This window comes from Bufo gargarizans, chromosome 11 (genome assembly GCF_014858855.1).
Source record: "Bufo gargarizans isolate SCDJY-AF-19 chromosome 11, ASM1485885v1, whole genome shotgun sequence".
Taxonomy (NCBI): Eukaryota; Metazoa; Chordata; class Amphibia; order Anura; family Bufonidae; genus Bufo; species Bufo gargarizans.
Window position 1 is genome coordinate 49,434,766 of NC_058090.1, and position 17,992 is coordinate 49,452,757.

At 42.3% G+C, this 17,992-nt stretch overlaps 1 protein-coding gene across 1 annotated transcript in view; it reads left to right on the top strand.

Moving 5' to 3' along the window:
- Positions 1–17,992, top strand: part of SLC25A21 (solute carrier family 25 member 21) — a 321,849-nt gene that overhangs the window by 81,314 nt on the left and 222,543 nt on the right. Inside the window, exon 4 of the mRNA XM_044272495.1 lies at positions 2,549–2,646. The gene's annotated coding sequence lies outside the window, so the exon portion shown is untranslated. The remainder of the gene's footprint in view (positions 1–2,548; positions 2,647–17,992) is intronic.

Below are 17,992 nucleotides of genomic sequence, written 5' to 3' on the forward strand. Positions count from 1 at the left end.
GACGTATTGGCAACGCTCCATGGGAAACGAATATGCAAAGAGGTAACTCCCATCTCGCCAGCACCACCTATTGGAAGTGGTTCCCTATGAGTCAAAATCTGACTTTCCAACAAGCTTTGGAATTTGACAAGGGAATATATTTAGACCAGATATCCCTCCGTATACAGCTGTTTCGGGGTGCTTGCCCCTCGTCAGTATGGAGTAGGATTCTGGCTGGCTCAGTGCGATGCCTTCAAAGCAGCCCCAGTAGTGATCTGTGCTGCTCTGTCCTATATGTTCGGTTCATCCACATTGCAGTGACAACCTGCTCCCACTGATGCCCTCACTGCCACTTTTGGTTGCCTGCCTCAAGTCCTGATCTATTGAATTTCTGCTTGCCTTGGTTCTATACTATTGCCCTGATAGTGATGCATTGGTTGTGAACTTCCAATCTTGGATTTTTGCTCCATGTTTTTTCACTTTGTCTCTTGTCCTAATTTTTGATAATGCTTGATCTGACCTTCGGTTCTGAGTGGGTATACATCAACCATAACTTTGCTTTTCTGGTTCCTGTACTGCAGTTACCAACATTAGGCAAGATCTTACCTCCATGGGGTATTAGGGGGAACACCAGACTCTCTTAGACTTTGGACCCCAGCTGAGCCTTCACCAGTCCAGTCATGTTATAGAGGGTTTATGACCGGTCCTCATAACACTTAGATTGATATACCTGTCAGCAGTGGCGGATTATAATTGGGGCGTTTGGGTCGGCAGCCCCGGGCCCAGGGTGAGTGAAGATCCATCGCCAATTTGCCATCCTAAACGTCCCATTTTGCGCCACCACCAGACTCCAACTTACTAAAATATATCTGCAGTAGCGACGCACAGCCAGAGCTGCCTGCTGCAGTGCAGACAGTAACAGCCGGCCGGCTTGCTTGATCCCGCCCCCGTCAGCGCCGAAGGCTGTAAAAATGAAGCAGGACGGATTCGGCGGAAGACAGAGTGCTGAGGAGAGGAGGGGGGCACGTGACTCAGTCAGTCACTTACTGTAGCTCCGCCTCCTCCGTCACAGAAGGCGCACTGCAGTGCTTTATTCCCGCCCCCAGTCTTTTCAGTGCCACCACTTACTATTGCCAGCGCCAGGAGTCAGGACAGCCTGGCTGGGTCTGTGAGAGAAAGCAGTGGGCAGGCGCAGCAGCAGCCAAAGCTAGTACATTTTAATGAATGGTGATGGCCTGGGCAGCAGGGTAGTGGGACTGTGGGCTGCCTGTGTCTGTGAGTGAGAGGCAGAGCAGCAGTGGCCATTTTAGTCAGATTACAGGCTACAGCCACTCTACAGCTTTGGCTCTAATCTGACTGAAATGGCTGCTTCTGTCTGGCCTCTGCTCTGCCTCTTTTTTCACCACAGGTGCCACTGCCCATCACAAAGTGTGTTTGACTATAAAAATTATGGATTATTACACCAAGTGTTTGATATTAAAATGGTGGATTACAATTGATCCTTCTCTTTACAGGTGCCTAGCCCAGCACACCAAGTTTTTGACCATCAAAATGATGGATTATTAATCCCTGTATGATACAGGGATTAGTAATCCACCATTTTGATGTTCAAACACTTGGTGTGCTGGTCTGGGCACGTGTGAGGAGAATGATCAATAGTAATCCACCATTTTGATGTTCAAACACTTGGTGTGCTGGTCTGGGCACGTGTGAGGAGAATGATCAATAGTAATCCACCATTTTGATGTTCAAACACTTGGTGTGCTGGTCTGGGCACGTGTGAGGAGAATGATCAATAGTAATCCACCATTTTGATGTTCAAACACTTGGTGTGCTGGGCTGGGCACTAGGGATGAGCGAACTTCTGTTTTAAAGTTTGGCGCATAAAGTTCGGGTTATCTAAGAATTCTGTTATGGATAGCCTGCTACCACGGACCCTAAGTTATGGTTCCTGTTTGCAGAATCCATAATGGAATTCTTAGATAACCCATACCTTATATACCGAGCTAGTGAGAAATTCCCTTTAAAGGGGTTGGCCACTTTCTGGTAATTGTTGACCAATGTGTTTCTGAGATGATATGACACTTACTTGGTGAAATTCTGCACCATTTTCTATATTTCATAAGGTATGCGCCCGTTTACAAAGTCTCTTGTGCTGTCCACACAGAGATCCTGTCCATAAGATGGCCGCTGATGGAGAGTCATGTGACCAGGCAAATCACCTCAATGTGATGTTTCCTCTATTCAAAGACACTGCATCTGCCATCTGTACTTGTTCTGTTTGGAGTTTAGTACAGGTGCAGTGTGTTTGAATGAATGAGCCATCAAATGGAGGTGATTTCCCTGGTCACAGGACCATCAGCTGCTATTTTATGGACAGGACCTCTATGTAGAAATAAGGAAGCATACTTGATAAAATATAGAAAATGGTGCAGAATTTCAACAAGGACTATATTAGTAAGTGCTATATAATGATCTCACAAACACATTGATCAACAGTAGCCAGAAAGTGTCCAACCCCTTTAAGAATTTTAGCATGCAGCTAGAATATGTTATATTTATTCTACAGATATCATTATCGCCTCCGAAATACGTCTCACAGAAGCCTACAAGACAAGACGAGGGCAGGCAGTCCTACAAGAGAATCACAAGCCATTCATTTCAAAGGTGAGAAGTTAAATATATTTATATATGGAGCATATGTAAATCAGAAAACCAAATCCAGAGCCTTTGTTAAAATCAGCCCTTTAATAACCAGTTAAAGAAGCACTCCGTACTATTTTTTTGGGCCTATTTAGTGCAGAATAATCTATTATAAAAAATAAATAAATAACCTGCCACCAGATAGTAAAGTTCAAATCTGCTGTATGAAGGATTGATATAAAATATCAACAGATATGGAATAAAACTTGGCTTTCTTCAACTCGTCCTCAACTGTAAACATAACTTTTATATAGCAAAAGGAGCTTTATACGTTTTTTGGTTAAATATTCATCCAAACTTGTAACTTATACATGTATAACCCTCTGCTTTTTCTATACTTAAGCGGTTTTCACTTCAGCTAATGGCATTTATCTCGTAGACGATGTTAACATGAGCCACTTACTAATGTATAGTAATTATCCATATTGTCTCCTTTCCTGGCTTGATTCATTTTTCCATCACATTATACACTGCTAGTTTCCATAGGTACGACCACCCTATAATCCAGCAGCGGTGGTCGTGCTTGCACACTATAGGAGACAGTTCCAGACTCACTGGTGGCCGAGACCAGTGGCGTAACTATAGGGGTCGCAGCGGTCGCAGTTGCGACCGGGCCCCTAAGCCAGGGGGGCCCAGAGGGCCCCCTTTGCCAGTGGTAACGATCGCGGTCGCAGAGTGATTTAAAAATGTTTAATCTTATAATGGCCAGTCAGGTCGTGCCTGACCGGCGGCACAGCTCTGCGCTCTCACAGTTAATTACACAATCCATCCTGCCCCACCCCTGGCCACACCTCCACCAATCCGGCGCTGCTTTCTTGCTGTAATCTCACCAGTTCCGGGCCCGCGGCGCACGCCGGATGACGGGAGTGGAGCAGTCTTCTCAGATAAGGTGTGTAAATGTGCAAACACCGCTGGCTTCTTAACTCACAGAGGGGCACCTGGCAGTGTGGCACAGTGGCAATACACAGGGGACTGGTATGGCAGCAAATCCTTCATAGGGGCCCGGCCTGGGGGACAAAATCATGACATATATAGGGGTAAAGTGTTGTTTTTTTATATATATATATACAGAGTGGGCAAAAAATGTAATATATACACAGGGGACACATGTAATATATACAGAGGGGCAAAATGGATTTATATAAAGGCAGGGGCATTACGACCCTATCGTTATGACCCTGCCCTTGCCCCCTGTATATATATATATATATCCATTTTGCCCGCTCTGTATATATTTCATGATTTTGCCCCCAAGGCTGGGCCCCTATGAAGGATTTGCTGCTATGCCAGTCCCCTGTGTATGACGGGAAGGGGGGGTCGGGCCCAGTGGGGGGGGGGGCCCAAATCAAAGTTTGCCCCAGGGCCCATAGAACTTTAGTTACGCCCCTGGCCGAGACCACATGAGTGCACAATCTTTTCTATAGTGTGCTAGCATTACCACTACTGATGGATTTGATGGATTGCAGGGTGGTCATAATAAGCATGAAAATGAGCAGTGTTATAATGTGATGGAAAAATTCATCCAGCAAAGGAGGCAATATGGACAATCACAATACATTAGTAAGTGCCTTGTATTAACTTTCTCTACATGATAAATGCCATTTACTGAACTGAGACAAAGCCTTATACTGGGGTCTCATTATACACAAGGCACATTTAGGCTACTTTCACACTTGCGTTCGGGGCTCCGCTTGTGAGTTCCGTTTGAAGGCTCTCACAAGCAGCCCCGAACGGATCCGTCCAGCCCTAATGCATTCTGAGTGGATGCGGATCCGCTCAGAATGCATCAGTCTGGCACCGTTTGTCCTCCGCTCCGCTCAGCAGGCGGACACCCGAACGCTGCTTGCAGCGTTCGGGTGTCCGCCTGGCTGTGCGGAGGCAAACGGATCCGTCCAGACTTACAATGTAAGTCAATGGGGACGGATCCGTTTGAAGTTGACACAGTATGGCTCAATTTTCAAACGGATCCGTCCCCCATTGACTTTCAATGTAAAGTCAAAACGGATCCGTTTGCACTATCATGAACAACAAAAAAAAAAAAAAAAAATTTTTTTTTTTTTTTTTTTTGTTCATGGTAATGCAAACGGATCCGTTCTGAACGGAGCCACCGTCTGCATTAATATGAGCGGATCCGTTCAGAACGGATCCGATCGAACGCTAGTGTGAAAGTAGCCTTACTTGCGCCAATCTTGGAGGCAGTTACTGGGTGGAGAGTGCACATATGATTTTGTAATATTTTCGGATTCTAGATTGTTCATTTTTTGAAGCAACCAAGTCACTTTTCCTTTTAATTTAGTTTGGATAAATCTTTCCCTGTAATAAAAAAAACAAAAAAACATTTAATATATTATTTGAAGGACCAAGGGGGGGGGGGCGGGGTCATTGATAGATAGAGAAAAGGGGCCCAAGTTTGTGAAACAGCCCCGGGCCTATGAGGCACTTAATCCGCCCCTGCCTGTCAGTGATCTTATGGACATTTGAGTTCATAGGAGGTTTATGTTCCTGAATGCATTGTATGGCAGCCATCATGGGCTTGCTGCAGTTGAACATAAGAGTGCATTTCCCTTTTAACTGTGCGTATGATTATAAAACCATCTTCTGAAATGGAAAAGAATAAAAATTAATTTGTAATTATTCATAAGGCCTAGTTCACACAAACGTTTTTTTTGCGAGTGTATGGGCCGTTTTTTTTTGTGTTCCGTATACGGAACCATTCATTTCAATGGTTCCGCAAAATAAACGGAATGTACTCCGTATGCATTCCGTTTCCGTATTTCCGTTTTTCCATTCCGTTGAAAGACAGAACATGTCCTATATTTGGCTGCAAATCACGTTCCGTGGCTCCATTCAAGTCAATGGGTCCGCAAAAAAAACGGAACACATACGGAAATGCATCCGTATGTCTTCCGTATCCGTTCCGTTTTTTTCAGAACCATCTATTGAAAATGTTATGCTCAGCCCAATTTTTTCTATGTAATTACTGTATACTGTACATGGCATACGGAAAAACGGAACGGAAGAAAGGAAACGGAAACACAACAGAACTCAAAAACGGAACAACGGATCCGTGAAAAACGGACCGCAAAAAACTATAAAAGCCATACGTTTGTGTGAACTAGGCCTAAAAGTGATAAAAGTTAGATAAATCTAGAACATTTCCACCAATAGAGCAGCAAGCTGTAGATAAGCTTAGTATTCTGACTACTCTGATCCAGAACATAGACGTGTGAACATATGTTAGAAGTCTCATTTAGTGAAGCCGTAGCTTCCTACGCCTAACTAGAAGGGAATGTAATGCTTTCTTATCACCTGAAGATGTCAGTATCACTTTTCCATAAAGATCAGAGGACATTTTTGTTGACAATATTGTCTGTAGCGTGAAAAATCTGTACATGAGCCAACTTATGGCTATGACCTGTAATTCCGTCAGAGCAGGGAAGCTGTGAGGAAACCAACATTATATAGTGACTTCATTGGCACCAACTGTAAAGAATTTGATCTACCCCCTTTGCATATATTAGAGGCTGATAGATATAAGTCACTCCAAAGCAATAGCAGTAGTTCATTGTAAACTCAGGAAAAGAAAAGTTCGAAGAAGAGAGAAGTGATAAAATGGATGTAACTGGGGCAGATTACTCATAAGGTCCACTGTGAGAGACCTTGGCTCTGGTATGTTCTTGATATAAGAATATATTGGTGAAGGTCTCATTTTTAATATCAGAGTGAGGGTTTATCCATGTATTGTCAATTGCATTTACCATTGTAGTGCACCAATCTTTGCAGTGTTCTGTTTTAAATAATTAATCGCATCCGCACGTTTGGTTATCCTGTGTAGGATGTTTTTGTGGTACATGTGGTCCGTTGCAGGCATCCTCCATTGTATGCATTTTTGCTGGGGATTGCTGTTAGCAACGGATCACATGTGCAGGATTTGCTCCCCCAGTTAGAAATGCGCAATAGCATTTGGGGTTTTGAGCATTTTTGTGCCCCTTAAGACCACTTTACTTTATCATTTTGTTTGGATATGTGTACCTGGAGGTGTGGCAACTCCAGGTTGAGTATTTTTTAGGTCTCAAATGACTCGGTGATAGGTGGGACTCGCAGCCTCCTCCCTTTTTCCATTGTATGTGTGATTTCAAGCTGGAGGTCCCCTGGGAGTTGTTTGTTGTGTGTCGGACCTTATGCTCCTGTAATTGCCCATACGGCACAGGTAGGTTAGCGTGAGGTCCCGTGCCACTGTGAGAGACCTTGACGGGGTGCGCGGGCACCGGTATGTTCTTGATATAAGAATATATTGGCGAAAGTCTCATTTTAATATCAGAGTGAGGGTTTAGCCATATATTGTCAATTGCATTTACCATTGTAGTGCATCAATCTTTGCAATGTTCTGAATTTACATATAGAGATAAAATACATAAAACATTGAGTGCACTTGGAATGCGTTGTGTAACTTGTTTTGCTTTTGCTGATTCTGAGTCACAACCTATATACAGGGAGTGCAGAATTATTAGGCAAATGAGTATTTTGACCACATCATCCTCTTTATGCATGTTGTCTTACTCCAAGCTGTATAGGCTCGAAAGCCTACTACTAATTAAGCAAATTAGGTGATGTGCATCTCTGTAATGAGAAGGGGTGTGGTCTAATGACATCAACACCCTATATCAGGTGTGCATAATTATTAGGCAACTTCCTTTCCTTTGGCAAAATGGGTCAAAAGAAGGACTTGACAGGCTCAGAAAAGTCAAAAATAGTGAGATGGCAGAGGGATGCAGCACTCTTAAAATTGCTGGAAGAAGCGTGTCGCAAGAAGCGTGTGGAAAAACCAAGGCGCAAAATAACTGCCCATGAACTGAGAAAAGTCAAGCGTGCAGCTGCCAAGATGCCACTTGCCACCAGTTTGGCCATATTTCAGAGCTGCAACATCACTGGAGTGCCCAAAAGCACAAGGTGTGCAATACTCAGAGACATGGCCAAGGTAAGAAAGGCTGAAAGACGACCACCACTGAACAAGACACACAAGCTGAAACGTCAAGACTGGGCCAAGAAATATCTCAAGACTGATTTTTCTAAGGTTTTATGGACTGATGAAATGAGAGTGAGTCTTGATGGGCCAGATGGATGGGCCCGTGGCTGGATTGGTAAAGGGCAGAGAGCTCCAGTCCGACTCAGACGCCAGCAAGGTGGTGGTGGAGTACTGGTTTGGGCTGGTATCATCAAAGATGAGCTTGTGGGGCCTTTTCGGGTTGAGGATGGAGTCAAGCTCAACTCCCAGTCCTACTGCCAGTTTCTGGAAGACACCTTCTTCAAGCAGTGGTACAGGAAGAAGTCTGCATCCTTCAAGAAAAACATGATTTTCATGCAGGACAATGCTCCATCACACGCGTCCAAGTACTCCACAGCGTGGCTGGCAAGAAAGGGTAGAAAAGAAGAAAATCTAATGACATGGCCTCCTTGTTCACCTGATCTGAACCCCATTGAGAACCTGTGGTCCATCATCAAATGTGAGATTTACAAGGAGGGAAAACAGTACACCTCTCTGAACAGTGTCTGGGAGGCTGTGGTTGCTGCTGCACGCAATGTTGATGGTGAACAGATCAAAACACTGACAGAATCCATGGACGGCAGGCTTTTGAGTGTCCTTGCAAAGAAAGGTGGCTATATTGGTCACTGATTTGTTTTTGTTTAGTTTTTGAATGTCAGAAATGTATATTTGTGAATGTTGAGATGTTATATTGGTTTCACTGGTAAAAATAAATAATTGAAATGGGTTTATATTTGTTTTTTGTTAAGTTGCCTAATAATTATGCACAGTAATAGTCACCTGCACACACAGATATCCCCCTAAAATAGCTAAAACTAAAAACAAACTAAAAACTACTTCCAAAAATATTCAGCTTTGATATTAATGAGTTTTTTGGGTTCATTGAGAACATGGTTGTTGTTCAATAATAAAATTAATCCTCAAAAATACAACTTGCCTAATAATTCTGCACTCCCTGTAATATTCCAGAGCCGCATTCACAATTCTGCTTGTTCTTATTGGAAACAGTCAACAAGCTTGTGACAGACAGGCCCCTAACTGTCCTGCCTGGGTGCCACACAAAGAAGTGCTTAGAATTAAATAATCAGGGCTGCCCCTAGTGGTGGATCTCTGGATATAAGCCACTCTGCCAGTTATTATTTAAACTGACACTTCCATCAGAAGGGTTTTTTTTTTACTCGGTCGTCATAGAAAACGATTTTTTTTTAAACGAAATTTTGGCTGGTTTTCTTTTTCATTTCGGCAGCACTATGCCACTGAAATTTAAATACAAAATATGGTCCTTCTGTACCATTCAACACAAATGAAAAGACTTCCTATATAGATAGGCAATCTATTGTCATTTTACTGCTGCCGTGAGGGGACGTTACCTGAAGCATAATCTTCTTGATAATAGTAGTAGTAGAATTGGGATACCAGTATGATAGCTTTGTTGTTGTCTTGACATGCCTAGATAGATACTCACAGAAGAGCACTGCACTTATCAGTGTAATGTGTGATACTCTATTTGAGTTACTCCTCTCCTTAAAGGTAAACGAGACTGGCCGCCATGTTAAAGGTCAAAATAAAGAGGAAATTAACCCTTTCACGCCCAGCGCCGTACATGTACGGCGCTGGGCAGGGGTGTAAAGATGGTGGCCGCCTGCTTCTTTTAGCAGACACCCGCAGTAAATGCCGATCGCGGACATTTAACCCCTCAGATGCCGTGGTCAATCCTGACCACGGCATCTGAGCGCGCTGAAACCGAAACTGCGCGCTTTCGGTTCTGTCCGGCTCCCCTGTGTGGCGATCGGATTAGCTGGAGCGTGTATGCAGCAGCCCGTATCTTTATGAATGACACAAGGCTGCTGCATAGTATTTCCTATGGAGCCCTTGCCTGTAATAAGGCTCCATAGGAAAGTAGTGAAATCATCATAGACTTCAATGCAAGTGCGTTGGAGTCTATGATAATAGCAATCAGATGAAAAACATAAAAATTCAAATAACCCCCCTTTTCCCAAGATAAAAAAAGAGATAAAAAAATACACATCATGGGTGTCGCAATGTGCAAAAACACCCATAGTATAAAAATATTTAAAAAACATTTCCTATACGGCAAACAGCAAAATGGAAAAAAGCATCCAAACGGACCATTCGCCATTTTTAGTCGCTTCATTTTCTACAAGAATAGTAGCAATGAAAAGTTCAGATTGCCCCGCAAAAAATGAGCCCCCATACAGCTACGTACACATAATTACTAAAAAGTTATAGGGGTCAAAATATGGCGACAAAAAAATAAAACAGATTTTTTTTCCCCACTTTTAAATTTTTTTATCACTATCAAAACGCAGGAAAAATTCATACATATAAGGTATCGCTGGATTCGAACTGACCTGTAGAATAAAAGTAACTGGTCAGTTTTATCGTACATCAAACATTGTAAATAAATAAAAAACGTAAAACTGTGGTGGATTCGCTTTTTTTTTTTTTTTTGCAATTTCACCCAATTTGGAAAAAAATATTCCCGCTTCCCACTACTTGATTTGCAATATTAAATGGTGGCGTTGGAAAGTACAACTTGTTCTGCAAAAAACAAGCCCTCATATGGCTATGTGAACAGAAAAATAAAAAAGTTATGGCTCTGGGAAGGCAGAGAGCGCAAAATGAAAATGCAGAAAAAAAACTCCGGTCTTGAAAGGGTTAAAGAACCAGGGCAGGAAGTCGAATACATGGAGTGACTTTTTTAGTTTTGCACTCCCTGCCTACCCAGAGCCATAACTTTTTTATTTTTCCGTTCACATAGCTGTATGAGGGCTTGTTTTTTTAGGGGGCAAGTTGTACTTTCCAATGCCACCATTTAATATTGTATAGAATGTAGTGGAAAGTGGGGGAAAAAATTGGAAAAATAAAACAATTTTGCCACAGCTTTACATTTGTTTTTTACGGCATTTACTATGCGGTAAAACTGGCTTGTGACCTTAATTCTCCAGATCAGTACGAATCTGGCAATACCACATATGTATAGTTTTTCTTGCGTTTTGATACTGAAAACAAAAATAAAAAACTTTTTTCTGATCCCTATAACTTTGTAGTTGGGCTAGCGTTGTAGTTAGCGTTTTTCTTTTCCGGCATACACTTCCGTCACAGGGGCTCTATAAAGGAAATGAACTGATCAGGCATATCCCCATGCATTCTGAATAGAGAGTAATCCGATCAGGATGTCTTCAGTTCAGTCATTTTGACTGATCAGGCAAAAGAGAAAACCGTAGCATGCTACGGTTTTATCTCCGGCAGAAAAAACTGAAAACTTGCCTAAATGCCGGATCTGGCATTTTTTTCCATAGGAATGTTTTCGTGCCGGATCCGGCATTCAAAATACCGGAATGCCGGATCAGTCCTTCCGCTCTGCGCATGCGCAGACCTTTAAAAATTAGAAAAAAATAAATACCGGATCTATTTTGCCTGATGACACCGGAAAAACGGATCCGGTATTGCAGTGCATTTTTCAGACTGATCAATATCCTGATCAGGCAACGGAACTGCCTGCCGGAATCAAACAACGCAAGTGTGAAAGTACCCTTATGTGTGCAGAGCTGTATGATAGCTAATTTTTTAGGGACGATCTGTACTTTTCATTGATACCATTCTGGGGTGTGTAAAACTTTTTGATACCTTTTCATTAAATTTTTTGTGCGAGGGGAAGCGACAAAAAACTTTTTCCATTTTCACACTTTTTCATTTCACCTTTTTCCATATGGGAACAATACTTTTTATATTTCTAAAGTACAGACATTTTCGCATGTGGTGATACCAATGTGTGTGTTTTTTTTATAATTTTTTTACTTTTTTATTCTCATTTTGGGGAAAAGGGGCAATTAGAATATTTTAAAAAATATATATATTTTTAAAAAAACATTATTTATATTTTTTTGCACTAGTATTGGAGTCTATGATGATTTTACTAGTTTCCTACAGGCAGGGGCTCCATAGGAAACACTGTGTAGCAGCCTCCTCTCATTCACTATGACAAGGGCTGCTGCACACAAGCTCTGGATCCTCCGATCGCCACACAGGGGAGCTGGAGCATTACTGGAAGCGCACGGCATGTGAGAGGTTAAATGTCCGCAATCGACATTACCACAGGTTGCGGACATTTCATACAACAGGCACCTGGTTGATATGGCGCCCGCTCCACTCAGGAGCCATCTTTAAGGACCCGACATGTGACGTACTTTCACGTCACATGTTGGAAGAGAGTTAAAGGGGCATTCCTGTTTTGTAATACGGATGACCTATCCTAAGGTTAGGTCACCAACATCAGATCCGTAGGGATCTGACTCCCGACACCCCCCACTGATCAGCTGTTTAAAGGGGTCACGGCACTCATGTGAGCGGGGCGCCCTTTCAGTGTTTACCTGCTTGCTGTCTACATTGTAGTGGTGGTGCTGTGTAAGCATTGAGGAGAACACAGCTCTTGCACTAGTGCCGTAGCCCCCTCAAACAGCCGAAATTGAATACCTCATTAAAGGTTGGAGGAATCCCCCGAGACCAGGCAAAACTGACATGTTGAGCTTTGCTCAGAATATACGGTATCTTTACGTTCTGGCCAACATTAGGTTAATAGATCAGATATTGAAACTGTTCTAATAGAACGTTATCAGATATTTGCTAAGTGATGGAGTTAAATATGAGATGTCGAACTAATTCAGCTTAGATTAAAATAATGACCATAATAAGAGATGAAAGGGCTTTTATAGCTGCAATTGCAGATCCCTTGAGGAACTGTCTGTGAGAAATAAATCAAACAGTAGGACACTTAAAATACATTCATGTTTGCCCACTCCGTATACTACTATACATTGGTCAAAATGGATTTGTAATTATTGTCAGAACTTAGTCTATGGTCTTGCTCAGAGTACTAACATACACAGGTAGGGCAGCCAACTGAAAACGGGCATTGAGTGAAGAATAGCCTAGCTATGATTCCAAACCCTATTTGCAGCCATTATCCACTTGTTCAAGAGCTTACATTAGTATGAGCTTGTAGTCTCGTGTGCTTCTCTCTCTAGGAAGTATGCTATGAACTTACAGCACTATCATAAGACATTACTCATTTGACAAGTAGAGTTTCATAGGAAATGGTAGTAGGAGATCCCACTTTATTATTTCCGTTCCCAACATCTGCTGTATCAGTGGATCACAGGTCAGAAGGGATATATGGAACGGACTCAGGAGCTGAGCTTGATCCATACACAGCAGATGCAGCAGTCAGAAGAGATATATGGATCAAATTCAAGAGCTGAGCTCCCTCCATACACAGCAGGTGCAATAGTCAGAAGGGCTATATGGAAAAGACTCAGTAGCCGAGCTTACTCCATGTGCAGCAGTCAGAAGGGATATTTGGAAAAGACTCAGTAGCTGGGCTTTCTCCATATGCAGCAGGCGCAGTAGTCAGAAGGGATATATGGAACAGACTCCGTAGCTGAGCGTTCTCCATATGCAACAGGCGCAGCAGTCAGAAGGGATATCTGAAACAGACTCAGTAGCTGAGCTTTCTCCATATGCAGCAGGCGCAGCAGTGAGAAGGTATATATGGAACAGACTCAGTAGCTGAGCTTTCTCCATATGCAGCAGGCGCAGCAGTCAGAAGGGATATATGGAACAGACTCAGTAGCTGAGCTTACTCCATATGCAGCAGGCGCAGCAGACAGAAGGGATATATGGAACAGACTCAGTAGCTGAGCTTTCTCCATATGCAGCAGTCAGAAGGGATATATGGAACAGATTTAGTAGCTGAGCTTTCTTCATATGCAGCAGGCGCAGCAGTTAGATGGGATATATGTAAAAGACTCAGTAGCTGAGCTTTCTCCATATGCAGCAGTCAGAAGGGATATATGGAACAGACTCAGTAGCTGAGCTTTCTCCATATGCAGCAGTCAGAAGGGATATATGGAACAGACTCAGTAGCTGAGCTTTCTCCATATGCAGCAGTCAGAAGGGATATATGGAACAGACTCAGTAGCTGAGCTTTCTCCATATGCAGCAGGTACCGGGTTTATTATACAGCTGACATTTATCAGCATTTTACAACAGTTTTAACTTATTGGGAGTAATGGTCAATAGCAAATACAACATCTAAAAGGATAGACAGAGAGGGGGCATACCCCTTTCCCATATGGATCCACTCATTTTAGCACTCCTGTAAAGCTGAAAGCATTGCAGTGTTATTCAAGCTATCAAGCAACAGCATAGTAATGTTTTCTGGTGGGACTAAAAGAAACAAATATTGTAACATTTTTAAAAATATTTCTATAAATATTCAAAGTACACCAAATTATGTAAAAAATATGAACAATAGAAAAATAAGCATAATAATTTCGCAATATTTAACCAACATGCTTAAAGGGGTTGTGCAAGAATGGGGGCGGGGGGGCAATTTTGCCAGACCTGCAAAGGGAAGCTGATTTACCTGCTTTCCGGTGCTGGCTCCCTACTCCTTCTCCTGCAGGTCTGCAATGCTCCATTGGGCTCCATCGATGTCAACATCGGGTTTAACTTCAATGCAGCCAATCATAGGCCACAACCAACATGACAAACTGGATGTTGACATCGATGGAGCCCAGCGGAGCATCGCAGACCTGCAGGAGAAGGAGCGGGGGGCTGGCTCCAGGAAGCAGGTAAGTCATCTTCGCTTTGCTCTCCAGTAAAGTATTAAGCAGCTTGCAAAGTTTTTTTTATTTATTTCTATGCAGACCTTTTGTTTCTCCTTGGTTACAGACCATATTCATCTGTTGTGTTCCTATCTTCTTTCTGATATATGTCAGGTTAGGAAAAAGTAGAGGACACGTGGAAGGAGGCATGACTGCATGATCGGTCAGCACAGAGTCTGCCGTCATTAACCTTGGAGACCTGTAGATCCGCATAGGAGCTGTAGACACTATACAGTTGGAGATTTTTAACCAATAGGATTTACAAAGTTGTTTATTAAAAAAAAAAATATAATTATAAATTTTAAATGCACTGGACCACTAAAAATAGTTGTGAAGGTGGACGTGGCCTACATATATACTTTTCAGCATTGGGTGCTATTGCCTTTTGGTTGACTAGTGGATCACATGAGCTGTGTTTACATGAAGGGTTGTTATCGCCGTACATCACTTCCTGGACATACACATCATATGGCTTAATGGTATTTGGGGAATAGTTACCGCTCCAACTACCTAGTAGTACTGCCGTCAGTGAGACCCTATCTCTCAGTGCTCTCCGAGCTTACACGCAAGCCTCTCTGACAGTATATTTATCTTTTCAGGTTTTCATGACACAAAAAAAGTATCGCTATTTATTGAAACAGCCCAAATAAAAGGCCGATTTACTCTCGCTGGGACTGTCAGGCCAAGCCGTGCTCTGTGTAAGGAGAAGCAGATGTTGCAAAGTTTAGAAAATCAGGACCTTATTTTCCTGTTTGTGTTGGATTGTTCTAAACACATTATAAGCGTACTTTGAAGTTTCCCAGCCATTGCACCCCTCATTCCCATCATACCCCTGTCCATTTCCCTGATGGTATCTTCTTTGGGACATTATTATCTAGCCGTGCCTAGCTTCCAGACATGCAGATGTAGAGTTTTTTCCTATAAATACATTGCTTTTATGTGTGACATGACTTTCTCTTCTCACAGTACATCAGTATTATTGGCTTGTAAAGGGCTTTATGCTTAGAATGTTACTCCGCTGCCATCTCATACTTTACTTTTTGTTCTGTTTAATACCTTTTTGCTTGCTTTCCCCATTCCTGCCTTTTATGCATCACTGTATTGGTTTGTATTTAACTAAAGGGGACCTGTCACCACTCCCAGCATGTAGGTTTTAGTAAATGTCTGTATTCCTGATGCAATAACAATTCTGGGCGTACATAGAAATCGAGGGGCCCCATAGTGAATCTCAGAACTGGGCCCTCCACCCAAATATAAAGTACAATTACTGTACTAGTGTATGCGTGTATATATATATATGTAAAAATGGGCAGCACTCCAAAAGATAAAAATAGCAAAAATACTTTATTTACCCACAAAGGTCATGCTAGCACAACCTTTGTGGGTAAATAAAGTATTTTTGCTATTTTTATCTTTTGGAGTGCTGCCCATTTTTCCATTTTTATTTATCTGGATTGGCTTCTATCCACATTGGGCCAGTTGCACCCTTTTTCTGCTTATATTTGGGACGGTGCTGCCACTTTTTCTTTTTTCTACATATATATATATATATTTATGCATGGGGAGGAGGTTTGCTCTATGGCTCTAATAGCAGCAACCCTTCTACAGACACAGAATGTCCTCCATAGACAAGTGTGTGTGTGTGTGTGTGTGTGTATATATATATATATATATATATATATATATACATACACACACACACACACATTTACAACAGACAGAGGCCATGGTTCACAGCTCCCTCCCCTAAGGCATTGCAGCACAGTGATTATTACACTAAATGGCATTTATCATTTAGAGAAAGTTAATACAAGCCACTTACTAATGTATTGTTATTATCCATATTGCTTCCTTTGCTGGCTGGATTCAATTTTCCATCACATTATACACTGCTCGTTTCCATGGTTACGACCACCCTGCAAACCAAAAGTCGTGGTCGTGGTTGCACACTATAGAAAAAAAGCACCAGCCTATGTGTTCTTCGACGGTGCTGGCCACCAGAGAGGCCGGAACTTTTTCCTACAGTGTGCAAGCACGACCACTGCTGATGGATTGCAGGGTGGTCGTAACCATGGAAACGACCAGTGTATAATGTGATGGAAAAATGAATCCAGCCAGCAAAGGAAGCAATATGGATTACAACAATACATTAGTAAGTGGCGTATATTAGCTTAGTCTACATGATAAATGCCACTTGCTGAAGTGACACAACCCCTTTAACTACATTAATTAGAGGCAATTGAAAATGGTTATACTGTCCCCTAAACTGCAACTTTCCAGAAGCCATCAATCACTGCTTACAGTACTTGCTTTTTTTATTTTTATGTTTATTAAAGGGATTTTCCACTTTGGACAATCCCTACTTGTTTGACAGATCCCTTGACAACTGATGAAAAGTGTCCCACAGTGATCAGCGGTAATTTGTGGGGAAACCTGGCAGTAAGTGTTCAGTTTCCCTGCAGCGCCACCACAGGGCAAACATAATATTACACACAGGTCCTCCAGAGCGAGAGAGAGGCATTCTTTGTAACCGCTCTCCTCTTTGGCCAACAAAATACAGATCATCCACCTCTATGGACTCAGAATTCCCTAATGGGGTCAATGCATATAGTTTTTTTTACACAGTGCTGTATCTTTTCTATGTCTTATGTATGTTTTATAATATGTGTATAGCCGTTTCATAAGTCAGTCTTGTAAATGACGCTAGGGGTGCAGGATTACTGATGCTTGAGTTCCTCTGTGCTGCTGTAAATCCCTAGGATTACTTGGTAGTTACTTTCAGGTATGTGCCTTGTGCTTTACTATGTCTTCAGAGAGTGATTAGTTATGAATCCTCCACAGTGTGAGCGAATGTGATCTACTCCAAGGATTAGAAAAATATCATATCCTTTAGGGCAGATATGGCTGAAATCCCACAGAGTTCAACTTCTCTGTCTGGAAATGTGCATCATTGTAATCCAATATGACACCAGCATAACATGGGAGAGGGCAACAGTAAGAACAGGCCAGATTTTTAAATTCAATTTTAGACCAGGCCTGGGGCTCCATCATTTGCTTCATACTCATTCGGGGCTACTGTTTGTTCAAGTAATGCAGGAAACACCCGGAGCGAGCATAAAACAAGGGCCGGCTTCTTCTCATTTGCATTCAGCACACGTTCTGAATTTGTCCTTCCCTAAGCAGAAGGGGCAAAACAGCCTAATGTGTTTTGTCTGTTAAACTAGGAGAAGCTACATTTGTGAGGTTTTTCTTAAATTTATCACTAGCAGGGGCCTAATGGAGGGTCATTTGTGAGGTCGATTGGGAAAGGGTTAAAATACGGGAAAGAAATCCACAGAGCAACAATACCAATACCTGTAAACCCATCAAAACTACAACCATTATAAATCCAAACGGCCTCAGAGACTCAGGACGATCAAGCGAAGCAGCGACCAGCCATGCACTTACCCTGCAGTGGCCACCACAGGAGAAATGTAGTACTACAAGTCGACCAGACAAATAAATGGCTGACCATGTAAAACATGGAAGTGCTTGATCTGCCAGAGAGAGAGAGAGTTGATCTTTTTGAGCACCTCTT